We start from the raw sequence: 13513 nt of genomic DNA, 5'->3' as shown, positions 1-13513 counted from the left end.
GAATCTGACTGCAAGGGACCTACATTTGTCTTCACTAATCTTTTTCTCTTCACATATTTATAGAAGCTTTTGCAGTCAGTTTTTATGTTTCCTGCAAGCTTCCTCTCGTACTCTATTTTCCCCCTCTTAATTAAACCCTTAGTCCTCCTCTGTTGAATTCTAAATTTCCCCCAGTCCTCAGGTTTATTGCTTTTTCTAGCCAATTTATATGCCTCTTCCTTAGTTTTAACACTATCCTTAATTTCCCTTGTTAGCCACGGTTGAGCCACCTTCCCCGTTTTATTTTTACTCCAGACAGGGATGTACAATTGCTGAAGTTCATCCATGTGATCTTTAAATGTTTGCCATTGCTTATCCACTGTCAACCCTTTGAGTGTCCTTTGCCAGTCTATTCAAGCCAATTCATGCCTCATACTGTTGAAGTTACCTTTCCTTAAGTTCAGGACCCTAGTTTCCGAATTAACTGTGTCACTCTCCAACTTAATAAAGAATTTTACCATATTATGGTCACTCTTCCCCAAGGGACCTTGCACAACAAGATTGCTAATTTTGGCCAAATCTGGGCGTCACACATTCAGAAGGATGTCAAGGCCTTAAAGAGCATGTAGAGAAGATAAAGTGGAATAATACCAGGGATGAAAGACTTTAGTTACGTGGTGAGACTAAAGAAACTGGGGTTCACCTTAGAGCAGTGCAGGTTAAGGGGAGTTTTCATAGAGGTGTTTAAATTCATGAATGGTTTTGGTAGAGTAAATAGGGATAAACTCTTCTGGCAGAAGAGGACACAGATTTAAGGTGATTGGCAAAAGATCCAGAGGTGGCCTGAGGAAAATATACCACAGTGAACTGTTGTGATTTGTAGTACACTACTTGAAATTGTACTGAAAGCAGATTCAATAACATTCAAACTGAGAGGTTATACCTATCAGAAAACATTGTACAGGCTGGACTCCTTTCTCTAGAGACTGAAGACTGAGGCACGACCCAAGCAAGGTCGTTAAAATTATGAAAGTGTTGGATAGGATAGATATAGAGAATATGTTTCTACTTACGAGGAAGACCAAATATAGAGGCCATAAATATGCGATAGTCATGAATAAATCCAATGGGAATCAAGGAGAAACTTTTGTACCCAGAGACTGTATAGAATGTTAAACTCGCTACAAAAAGGAGTAGTTCAGGAGATTAGCATAGATGCATTTAAGGGGAAACTAGAAAAAGACGTGAGTGAGGAAGGAGCTGAAGGATATGTGATGGGGTTAGATGAAGAATGGTGGAGAAGAAATCCAGGAATGGAGTTGTTGGGTCGAATGAACATAAGATCATAAGAAATAGGAGCAGGAGTAAGCCATTTGGCCCCTTGAGCCTGCTCCGCCATTCAATGAGATCATGGCTGATCTTCTACCTCAACTCCACTTGCCTACACTATCCCCATATCCCTTGATTCCCTTAAAATCCAAAAATCTATACTCAAAGACTGAGCCTCTACAGCCCTCTGGTGTAGAGAATTCCAAAGATGCACCCAGCTCTGAGTGAAGAAATGTCTCTTCATCTCAGACCTACATGGCGGACCCCTTATTCTGAGACTGTGACCCCTGGTTCTAGACTCCCCAGCCAGGGAAAACATCTGATCTGCATGTACCCTGTCAAGCCCTGTAAGAATTTTGTTTGTTTCAATGAGATCACCTCTCATTCTTCTAAACTCTAGAGAATATAGGCCTAGTCTACTCAATTTCTCCTTCTAGGACAAGTCCTCCATCCCAGGAATCGGTCTGCTGAATTTTCGTTGCACTCCCTCTATAGAAATTATATCCTTCCTTAGGTAAGGAGACCAAAATTGTACACATACTCCAGGTGCGGTCTCACCAGGGCCGTATATAATTGCAGTAAGACGTCTTTACTGTTATATTCAAATCCACTTGTAATAAAGGCCAACAGACCATTTCCTTTCTTAATTGCTTGCTGTACCTGCATGTTAGCTTTCAGTGTTTCATGTTGCACAACTAATCATTCTGTGCTCCTCAGTGACCATAAGCACTATTCACCACAAGTGAATCCTTGTGGTGATGAAGGTCAATTAGAGGTCCTACGGCCACACTAGTCTGAAAATGCCCGATCTCGTCTGATCTCGGAAGCCAAGCAGAGTCAGGCCTGGTTAGTACTTGGATGGGAGACTGCCTGGGAATACCAGGTGCAGTAGGCTTACCAGCAGCAGAGTGGCGCAGCGGAAGCCTGCTGGGCCCATAACCTAGAGATCGATGGATCGAAACCATCCTCTGCTAACTGCAATCTTTAATGTGGGTGCAACCAACACTTGCACTGAAACTCATCCCAGCCATGACAAGAGTTCATTCCTAAAAGAGTTTCATGTAGAAGCTCACTCAGGTCCCTCTGAACACCAATATTTCCCAATCTCACACCATTTAAAAAATAATCTGCATTTCTATTTATCCTACCAAAGTGGATAACTTCACATTTCTCCATATTATATTCCATTTGCCATGTTTTTGCCCAGTCACTTAGCCTGTCTGTATCCCCTTGAAGCCTCTTTGCAACTTAAATTACCTAGCTTTGTGTCATCAGCAAGCTTTGATATATTTGGTCCCCTCATCCAAATCATTGATTTAGATTGTGCATAGCTGGGGTCCAAGCACTGATCCTTGCGGTACTCCATTAGTTACAGCCTGCCAATACAAAAATTAGCCGTTTATTCCTACACTCTATATTTCTGTCCGATAATCATCAATCCATGTTAGTATTTTACCCCCAATCCCATGAGGCCTACTTTTGTTTAATGACATCTTAAAAAATGGGGTTACATTTGTTACCTTCTAATCTGCGGGAACCGTTCTAGAATCTATGGAATTTTGAAAGACGACAACCAATGCATCCACTCTATCTATAGCCATCTCTTTGAAAACCTTAGGATTTGGGCCATCAGGCCTTGGGGGATTTATCGGCTTTCAGTTCCATTAATTTCTACAGTACCATTTTTTTTACTAATACTAATTTCTTCCCGTTACTCATTCTCACTGGACCCTTGATTCTCCGCTATTTTTGACAAGTTATTTTGCGTCTTCTTCTGTGAAGTTACAGCAATTATCATGGGTGACTTTAATCTACATATAGATTGGGCTAACCAAACTGGTAGCAATAGGTTGGAGGAGGATTTCTTGGAGTGTATTAGGGATGGTTTTCTAGACCAATATGTCGAGGAACCAACTAGAGGGCTGGGTGATGTGTAATGAGAAAGGATAATTAGAAATCTTGTTGTGCGAGGCTCCTTGGGGAAGAGTGAATCATAATATGGTAGAATTCTTTATTAAGATGGAGAGTGACACAGTTAAATCAGAGACTAGGGTCCTGAACTTAAGGAAAGGTAACTTTGATGGTATGAGACATGAATTGGCTAGAATAGATTAGCAAATGATACTTAAAGGGTTGACGGTGGATAGGCAATGTCAAACATTTAAAGATCACATGGATGAACTTCAACAATTGTACATCCCTGTATGGAGTAAAAATAAAATGGGGAAGGTGGCTCAACCGTGGCTAACAAGGGAAATTAAGGATAGTGTTAAATCCAAGGAAGAGGCATATATATTGGCCAGAAAAAGCAGCAAACCTCAGGAGTTGGAGAAATTTAGAATTCAGCAGAGGAGGACAAAGGGTTTAATTAGGAGGGGAATAATAGAGCATGAGTGAACATATGTGAAGAGAAAAAGATTAGTGAAGACAAACATAGGTCCCTTGCAGTCAGATTCAGGTCAATTTATAATGGAGAACAAAGAAATGGCAGACCAGTTGAACAAATACTTTGGTTCTGTCTTCACAAAGGAAGACATAAATAACATTCCAGAAATACTAGGGGACCGAGGGTCTAGTGAGGAGGAGGAACTGAAGGAAATCCTTATTAATCAGGAAATTGTGTTAGGGAAATTGATGGGATTGAAGGCCGATAAATCGCCGGAGCCTGATAGTCTGCATCCCAGAGTACTTAAGGAAGTGGCCCTAGAAATAGTGGATGCATTGGTGATCATTCTCCAACAGTCTATCAACTCTGGATCAGTTCCTATGGACTGGAGGATAGCTAATGTAACACCACTTTTTTAAAATGTCGGGAGAGAGAAAACGGGTAATTAGCCTGTCAACAATAGTGGGGAAAATGTTGGAATCAATTATTAAAGATGAAATAGCAGCGCATTTGGAAAGCAGTTTCAGGATCGATCCAAGTCAGCATGGATTTATGAAAGAGAAATCATGCTTGACAAATCTTCTGGAATTTTTTGAGGACGTAACTAGTAGAGTGGACAAGGGAGAACCAGTGGATGTGGTGTATCTGGACTTTCAAAAGGCTTTTGACAAGATCCCACACAAGAGATTAGTGTGCAAAATTAAAGCACATGGTATTGGGGGTCATGTACTGATGTGGATAGAGAACTGGTTGGCAGACAGGAAGCAGAGAGTCGGTATAAACGGGTCCTTTTCAGAATGGCAGGCAGTGACTAGTGTGGTGCCGCAGGGCTCAGTGCTGGGACCCAGCTATTTACAATATACATTAATGATTTAGATGAAGGAATTGAGTGTAATATCTCCACGTTTGCAGATGACACTAAACTGGGTGGCGGTGTGAGCTGTGAGGAGGAAGCTAAGAGGCTGCAGGGTGACTTGGACATGTTAGGTGAGTGGGCAAATGCATGGCAGATGCAGTATAATGTGGATAAATGTGAGGTTATCCACTTTGGGGGAAAAAACACGAAGGCAGAATATTATCTGAATGGTGGCAGATTAGGAAAAGGGGAGGTACAACGAGACCTCAGTCATGGTACATCAGTCATTGAAAGTTGGCATGCAGGTACAGCAGGCGGTGAAGAAGGCAAATGGTATGTTGGCCTTCATAGCTAGGAGATTTGAGTATAGGAGCAGGGACGTCTTACTGCAGTTGTATAGGGCCTTGGTGAGGCCTCATCTGGAATATTTTGTTTAGTTTTGGTCTCCTAATCTGAGGAAGCACGTTCTTGCTATTGAGGGAGTGCAGCGAAGGTTCACCAGACTGATTCCCGGGATGGCAGGACTGACATATGAGGAGAGACTGGATCAACTGGGCCTGTATTCATTGGAGTTTAGAAGGATGAGAGGGGATCTCATAGAAATATATAAAATTCTGACGGGACTGGACAGGTTAATTGCAGGAAGAATGTTCCCGATGTTGGAAAAGTCCAGAAGCAGAGGACACAGTCTAAGGATAAGGGGTAAGCCATTTAGGACTGAGATGAGGAGAAACTTCTTCACTCAGAGAGATGTTAACCTGTGGAATTCCCTACCACAGAGAGTTGTTGATGCCAGTTCATTGGATATATTCAAGAGGGATTAGATATGGCCCTTACAGCTAAAGGGATCAAGGGGTATGGAGAGAAAGCAGGAAAGGGGTACTGAGGTGAATGATCAGCCATGATCTTATTGAATGGTGGTGCAGTCTCGAAGGGCCGAATGGCCTACTCCTGCACCTCTTTTCTATGTTTCTATGACAGACACAAAGCATTTGTTTAATTTCTCTGCAATTTCTTCTTTCCCGTTATAACTTCTCCTGTCTCAGCCTGTAGGTGACCCACATTTACTTTCATTAATCTTTTCCTTTATGCTTACCTATAGATGCTTTTACAGTCTGTTTTTATGTCTCTCGCTAGTTTATTTTCATATTCTATTTTTTCTTTCTTTATCAATTTCATTGTTCTTCTTTGCTGATTTCTAAAATCCTCCCAATCCTTAGGCTTACCACTCTTTTTGACAACATTATAAGCCTCTTCCTTTGATCTAATACTATTTTAAACTTCTCTTGTTAACCTTGGTTGGACCACATTGTGTGTGGGCTTTTTGCCTTAAAGGAATGTATATTTGTTATAAATGATGTATTAATTCTTTTAAATGCTATCCATTGCTATTCTACCATCGTACCCTTTAATGTAGTTCCCAATCTAGTTTAGCCAACTCACACCTCATAGCTACATAGTTTGCTTTAGATTTAAGACCCCATTTTCAAATTTAACTAAATCACTTTCAATCTCAATGTAAAATTCTATCATTTAATGGTCACTCTGCCCTAAAGGCCCCTTTACTACAAGCTTATTAATTAACCTTTTCTCATTGCACAATACTAGATCTAAAATAGCCTGATCCATAGTTGGTTCCTCCACATTCTGATCTAGAAAACTAACTTGTATACATTTCATTAACTTGTCCTCTACACTATTACTGCAAATTTGGTTTGCCCAGTCTATATGTAGATTAAACTCCGCATGATTATATGCATTTCTAATTTCCTGATTTATACTCTGCCCTGCATAACAACGACTCTTTGGTGGCTTACAAATAACTCCCACCAATGTTTTCTGCCCCTTGCTCTTGCTTAGCTCCACCCAAACTGATTCTACTTCTTGATTTTCAGAGCTAAGATCCTTTCTCTCTACTGTCTTTATCCCATCCTTTATTATCACAGCTACCCCTCCTCCTTTTCCATATGGCCTATCTCTTCTCAACCTTAAGTATCCTGGAATATTTAGTTCCCAACCTTGGACATTTTGCAACCACGTCCCCGTAATCGCGATTTGATCAAACCTTTTAATTTCTATCTACGCTATAACTTCATCTGTTTTGTTGTGAATGCTTTGTGCATTCAGATATAGTGCCTTTAGCTTTGACATATTTCTATTCTACCCTGATGTCACCTTTGTCACTGATGCCCTATTACCTTTGTTACATTCTCTTTCCCTTCCTGACCCACTCTGCTTACTTTTACCCAAAACTCTACTCTGCTCTAGAGCCTTGACATTTCTCTTGCTGCTTTTAAATTTATTCTTTCCTGAAACCTTCCACCCCCACCCTCCTTCATTAGTTTAAAGCTCTGCCTGAGTTATTCAGTTCACCAGGACACTCGTCTCAGCCAGGTTTAAGTGGAGTCTGTCCCAAAGGAACAGCTCCCTCTTTCCCAATACAGGTGCCAGTGCCCCATGAACTGAAACCCCTTCCTCCCTCACCACTCTTTGAGCCACACATTTAAATCTCTAAACTGTTTGCCCTATTTGCGCATGGCTCAGGTAACAATCCAGAGATTATCATTGATGTTCAACTTTTTAATTTGCAGAGCCAGTATCTATCCCATTAACTATACTGTCGCCTACCACTACTACATTCCTTTTTACTCCCCCCCACTTGAATGGCCCCTTGTACCATGCTGCTGTGGTCAGTTTGCATATTTTCCCTGCAGTCCTTTTCCTCATCCATACAGGCATCATATGTCCTTTTAAGTTTCAGTTTAGTTTTAATCTCCCTATTCATGCCTTGAGCTATATACTTTGATGCACTTCTATTCTACTGATAGAATATATTTATTTTGTTCTTTATACATTTCTTATCTGATGATTTTGGAGTGCTGATCTGTCAAGCTGTTTGCTAATCCTTCTTCCCAATTAATTCGGGCCAGATCCCCTTTTATCTCACTCAACATGGCCATTTACCAGACCATCACTCTTAAATCTGACTGTTCATTGCCCTTTTCTGTGCTTTCATTGAATCACACTATGTTTGATCACTAATTTGCACTTACTATTCTTCTCTCGGCATTTACTTATCCCACTTTATTTCTGTGAAAATAATAAAGGATTGTTGTTTTCTTTCTTGGACTAGAAACATACTGATCCAGGCAGCAATCCTGGATGTATTCTTAAAAAGTGTGCTCCACTTTGACGACACGCATTTCATGTATTCCGCTCTATCTTGGGAATTCTAGTATTGGCCTATTTAAGCAACATGGGATAATTGACTAAATTTAAGACAGAAATAGACAATTTCTTAAACGATAAGGGAATACAGGATTTTGGAGAACGGGCAGGGAAGTGAGTCCATGATCGGATCAGCCATGATTGTATTAAATGGCGGAGCAGGCTCAAGCAGCCATTTGGCCTGCACCTGCTCCTATTCCTTATGTTCTTATTAGGAACAGGATTGGCTATTCAGCCATTTGGACTGCTCCACCATTCAATTAGGCTATGGCTGATGGGCAGTTCAACTCAATTTTCTAGTCTTTGCTCCATAACCCTTGATACACTTAACTAATCCTATCAAATCTTTTTAACCTATTAAATAGCTGTATCAGATTGCCCCTCAATCTTCTATTCTCAAGAGAATACAAGACAAGATTATACAACTGGTACTCATAATTTAACCCGCTAAACCCTGGTCTCATTCCAGTGAAACTGCGCTGTAGCCTGTCTAAGGTGAATATGTCATTCCTGAGTTGGGTGCCCAAAACCGAACGCAGTGCTCCATCTGTGGTCTGACCAAGGCTCTAGGCAACGGAAGCATTACCTTCACTGCTATTGTTGTGCTATTGCTCTTACATGCCTCCCTGAACTGTCTGCAGCACTCCACCTTTACCTTCACTATTTGTGGTCCACCACAGAATTATTGGATACCTCATTAAACAATTCAACTCATTTGTTACCCATGTCCTCAGGTATTATCTAGTCTATGCAGAATTAGTGCAGGAAGTGATGGCAGTTTTAAGCTGCTGGGGTTTTGCTTTTTGCACTAACTGAGGCAAAAGTAATTAAATTGGTCTGGTACCAAGGAACCGCATTCCATGACCTGGAAAGCAAACATGTCAAAATTCCAGGAGCACTGTATTTTCCAATGGACCAAACACAGTGAGAAGCCCATCAAAAATGTAATTTATTTACATTGCCATTAAAAGTCACTGCATGGTGATATAACGGCTAATTTTCTCATTTACTTTGCCTTTTGCTAGGATGGGACTTTTTTCTCCGCTATTCTGACTTTTACATGAGAGCAAAATGGAGGGAACAAACTGGGGGTCAATTATTTGTGAGAACTGAGCAGTGCATCATAAGGAGCTGATCAAACAGCAAAAGAGGGCAGCACAGCAAGTAGCAATGCGTGGGGCGCAGCTCAGTGGAGTGGGACTTGGAAATAGGATAGACCGAGCGAAGAGGGGTGGGGGGTATGGCAACAAGATCAACAAAAAGATAATGGCTGCTGGTCAGAATAGACCCGAGAGACATGAGAAGAACAAGAGCAGTTGATAAATGCACAGAGGAGAAGATGTCTATTCGGGTCAGGGTTGGTAAGGAGATAATTTTAGAGGAAAGTAACAGTTTATGACATCTTCCTGGATTTCTGCAACTCGCTAACATGCAGGTACAGCAAGCAATTAAGAAAGCAAATGGTATGTTGGCCTTTATTACAAGGAGGATTTGAGTATAAGACAGAAGACGTCCTACTGCAATTATATAGGGCCCTGGTGAGAGCACAGCTGGAGTTTTGTGTACAATTTTGGTCTCCTTATATAAGGATATACTTGCCATAGAGGGAGTACAACGAAAGTTCACCAGACTGATTCCTGGGACGGGGGATTGTCCGATGAGGAGAGATTGAGTAGGCTAGGCCTATATTCCACATAGTTTAGAAGAATGAGAGGTGATCTCATTGAAACATACAACATTCTTACAGTCCTTCACAGGGTAGATGCAGGCAGGAGGTTTCCCCCTGGCTGGGGAGTCTAGAACCAGGGGTCACAGTTTCACAATAAGGGGACTGAGATGAGGAGAAACTTCTTCACGCAGAAGGTGGTGAATCTTTGGAATTCTCTACCCCAGAGGGCTGTGGAGGTTCAGTCTTTGAGTATATTCAAGACAGGGATCGATAGATTTTTGGATATTAAGGGAAACAACGGATATGGGGACTATGCAGGAAAGTGGAATTGAGGTAGATCAGCCATGTTCTTATTGAATGGTGGAGCAGGCTCTAGGGGCCAAATGGCCTAGTACTGCTCCTATTTCTAATGTTCTTATGTTCTCATAACTAGTTGGTATGATAGAAAATGAAAAGAGGACTAAGGTAGGTTCAGAGTGCATATTTACAATTGCACGTTGAGCTGCAGGTGCAAAGCAGCACTTGGGAATATGAGACCAGCTCAAAAAAGGGGAGGACTGGATGCTTAATAATGGTGGTACAAGATATTCAGGAAAGTTGGAGAAGCGAAAAAAGGAGGAGGGGTAGCAGTTTTGATTATGGATAAAGTAATGGCGCTAGAAAGAGGGAATGTCCTCGAGAGGTTAGAGACAAAGGGGTAGAGATTCATTATAGCCCAGGAATTTGTTGAATCATTAGAACATTTTGAGAATTAGTGCCAGGCGCTAATGCTTTAGACTGCATGCAAAATTCATTTTCAGTGCTAAATGAAATGACTGGAGCACTAATTCAAGTATTAAAGGCCTAGCTCAGTGGTGTTACACTCAAAAGGTGGACCAATATTGGGTGCAGTCCAATTGCAAGTCATCATTGCCACAGGCTTTTCCCAGTACTTAAAGGGGAGGTTCATTGATGCTGCAGCCCCTCATTCTCAGCATTGCTGGCTGTGCAGCTGCTTCAGCAAGGAGAAGCACAACAATAAGAAGGAGCTGGAGGACTGATGCAGGTGTGCTCATGGCAGATCCAACTCAGTCGGGTGGTCAGGGTAATTGAATGCTTCAACAAATCCTATCTCAAGCTTCACACATTGCCCAAAGCATCAGACGCCCAGCACTGACCCACCAACAACCTCTACCTACCAACACTCAATCCCACATCTCACACCTTGCACACATTGACAGCTACTCAAATATGGCAGGCACAAGGGTCATTAGTTATTAGAATGAATATAATATGTGATATGTTTATGCAGATGATATGGCATGACACAGGGATGGTGTGATGAGGATGTGGTGAGCAAACGAGATCTGGGGTTTAAGTCGTCCTGGTGTGAGGGTGGAGGGCTGTTTGGAGGAGGTGGCAGAGTTCTGTCACCATCACCTTGGTGATGCAGAGAAGTCCAATGTATTTTTAATAATTTATTTTAACTGACTACTGCACCTTCCACCCAGTAATATTTGGTTTAATCAATTACTGGGGTGGTGGGAGAGGTGGGGGGGGGGGGGGGGGGGCGTGCGGTCGAGGAGGGGTCTACAAATTTCAAAATCTGTTTCACCAATACCTACATGTCACTTTACTGATCACTCTCGACTTCATGGTTGGATTATCTGTTGCACCGATTTGTTTGAGTTACATTTCACTTGACTTCAAGGATCAATTTAATACAGCCGTGCAGCTCACTAGGTCTCCCATACTCTGCCAAATGTAATCCATTCACCTTGGCAGCTAACACGTTCGCTTCCTCACAGGGAAAGAAAAGTAAAAGAGATCTAAAGTGACTCAATCGTTGGATCTGTTTGCCTTTCAAGAATTGAGATATTTTGACTAAAAATGCGATGTTTATTGTATTAAAGATTTTGCTCCCGAAGTAGTTTGGTAGATTGGGAATTAAGGGTTCAAAGAACATTCGGTATGGGTAAACAGGAAACCAGTATAGTTCTGAGACAAATTAAATGTTTTTCTGAATAAATAATTTCCCATCTGATAGTGATGAAGAAAGAAGGACTTGCATTTCTGGAGCGCCATTCATCACCGCAGGAGGTCCCAGAGCGCTTTACACTTTGGAAGTGTTGTAATGTAGGAAACGCGGCAAATTGCACACAGCAAGCTCCCACAAACAGTGATGTGATAATGACCAATGACCTGTTTTTTTGGTTGTTGATTGAGGGCTAAATGTTGGCCAGGACAACGGGAAGATCTCCCCTGTATCATCGAATATTGTCGGGGGATCTATTACGTCCACCTGAGAGGCCAGATGGGGCCTCTGTTTAACTTCTCATCCGACAGACAGACAATGAACCAACATGTGCGAGAAGTATACACAAATAATCCAGCAGCAAATAGTTTGGCACAAAACACTCCACACTCGTTTCACGTAAGTAATTACAATTTTTGATCGAATCTAAATGAAATGACATTACTCATCTAAATAATTCTCGCCCTGTCCTTCCCCGATATATTATCTTATTAGAATCGACAGACCGTTAAAATTCTGTGCTGATTTGAAAATAACATATAACCCCAATGAGGATTCCCTCGTAAGTCAACCTGCCTGTTACAGAGAAACACCATCAAATAAGTTAAACTTTGTTCAACATAATCGTCTCCGCATTTTGAGTGTTCTCCGCGTGTAAATGTAGGCCTGAATTGTCTTCACCTATTAACCTTTGATGTGTATGATTGGTTAGCGGGTAAAATCATTGCACATCGCTGTATTTTGCTGGATCTAATTATTCGCAGACCTGGAGAGAACTCATTAAGGAAATTACATGCTCAATTTTAACTTTTAAAATTAAAGTTTAAGCAATAAACATGTTCAGTGGTATTTAGATTTCCTCAGTCATAATGGAAAAATCTATTTTGACGCATTATTCTCTGAAGGGATTTTGTTGACACATGTTGATTACATTCTTTCTTTTGATCGAAGGCGTTATTACCCAGCAGGAGCACTGTAAACCGTCGCGCATATAAATGTGCACACCTTGCCCGAGTTGCAGAATGCTTCCGCGCTGGCGAGAATTGAAGAACAGTTACCCCTTAAAAGGATTCGTGATGCACTACTTCTTGCTTTGGTATATATTCGCAGTTGCTGTAACAGCGACTAACAAACCAAGCTGCCAACTTCAAGGACAGTTTAACTTAACAGGTGTCAGTAAAAGTGGAGATATCATCCTTGGCGGAATGTTTCACGTTCATCCGCGAAGATATGAGATAAATCCTCACTTTGAACATTCGCCAGAGCAAACACGATGCAAAGGGTTAGTTCAGCTCCCTTGTATGCGATTTGCTTGCCGATATATATTTAAACCGTTATTGTTGTTAATGTCGCTGCTCAAAAGCGTGTACATTTAGAGTGATTGGAGCTGAGTCAATTTGCTTTTAGTACACTGCGTACTATTAACTTTAACTTACCATGAATTCCAGAATCAATGAGCGTATTCGGAAGTATTTATTTGCCTGGTTTTACTTCTCTTGATTTTGTAACAAGGACATACGTCGGGTACGTTGTCAGCCCCAGGCCCCGTTGGCAACATTTCCTGGCCTATTTTATTGTGAAATATAAACATTAGCAAATAAGTTGTGATTAGGAAACTGTAGAAGTGACCACTGTCGCAATCGGTAGTACATTTCTTTCAGGACCTTGGGGATGGTGAAAATCGCAGGGCCTCACTATGCCTACAAAACCTGTATAGCAAAATTCGATGTCGACAAAAATCAAGCAAATAACAAGTTACTAACCTGTTACGGCTAATTATTTTGCTTCGCGTTCATGCAACGAACACTTGTTCCATTTCAGTACTTGGCCCCAGTGGAATCTGCTTGTGTGTGTAATGTTTTATGCTCATTATAAATAGAGTTTTCTAAATTTATTTAGGAAGTTTCCTACTTAAGTTTATGTTGGCCAATATCTCTGTCTGTCTGTCTGTCTATCTATCTATTTACCTCTTCAGAATTGAGAAGGAATTGAAATATAACGTGCATTATAACCAATGAGGCTAAAAATGGACGCTCCGCGCACAGCAAGGGG

General features: G+C 41.3%; 1 pseudogene; it reads left to right on the top strand.

Moving 5' to 3' along the window:
* The first annotated feature begins 2084 nt into the window (after positions 1 to 2084).
* LOC139266514 (5S ribosomal RNA) lies at positions 2085 to 2203 on the top strand (annotated as a pseudogene).
* The last annotated feature ends 11310 nt before the right edge of the window (positions 2204 to 13513 follow it).

The sequence above is a fragment of the Pristiophorus japonicus genome, chromosome 6, assembly GCF_044704955.1.
Source record: "Pristiophorus japonicus isolate sPriJap1 chromosome 6, sPriJap1.hap1, whole genome shotgun sequence".
Classification (NCBI taxonomy): domain Eukaryota; kingdom Metazoa; phylum Chordata; class Chondrichthyes; family Pristiophoridae; genus Pristiophorus; species Pristiophorus japonicus.
This window is presented reverse-complemented; position numbering and strand designations above follow the sequence as displayed.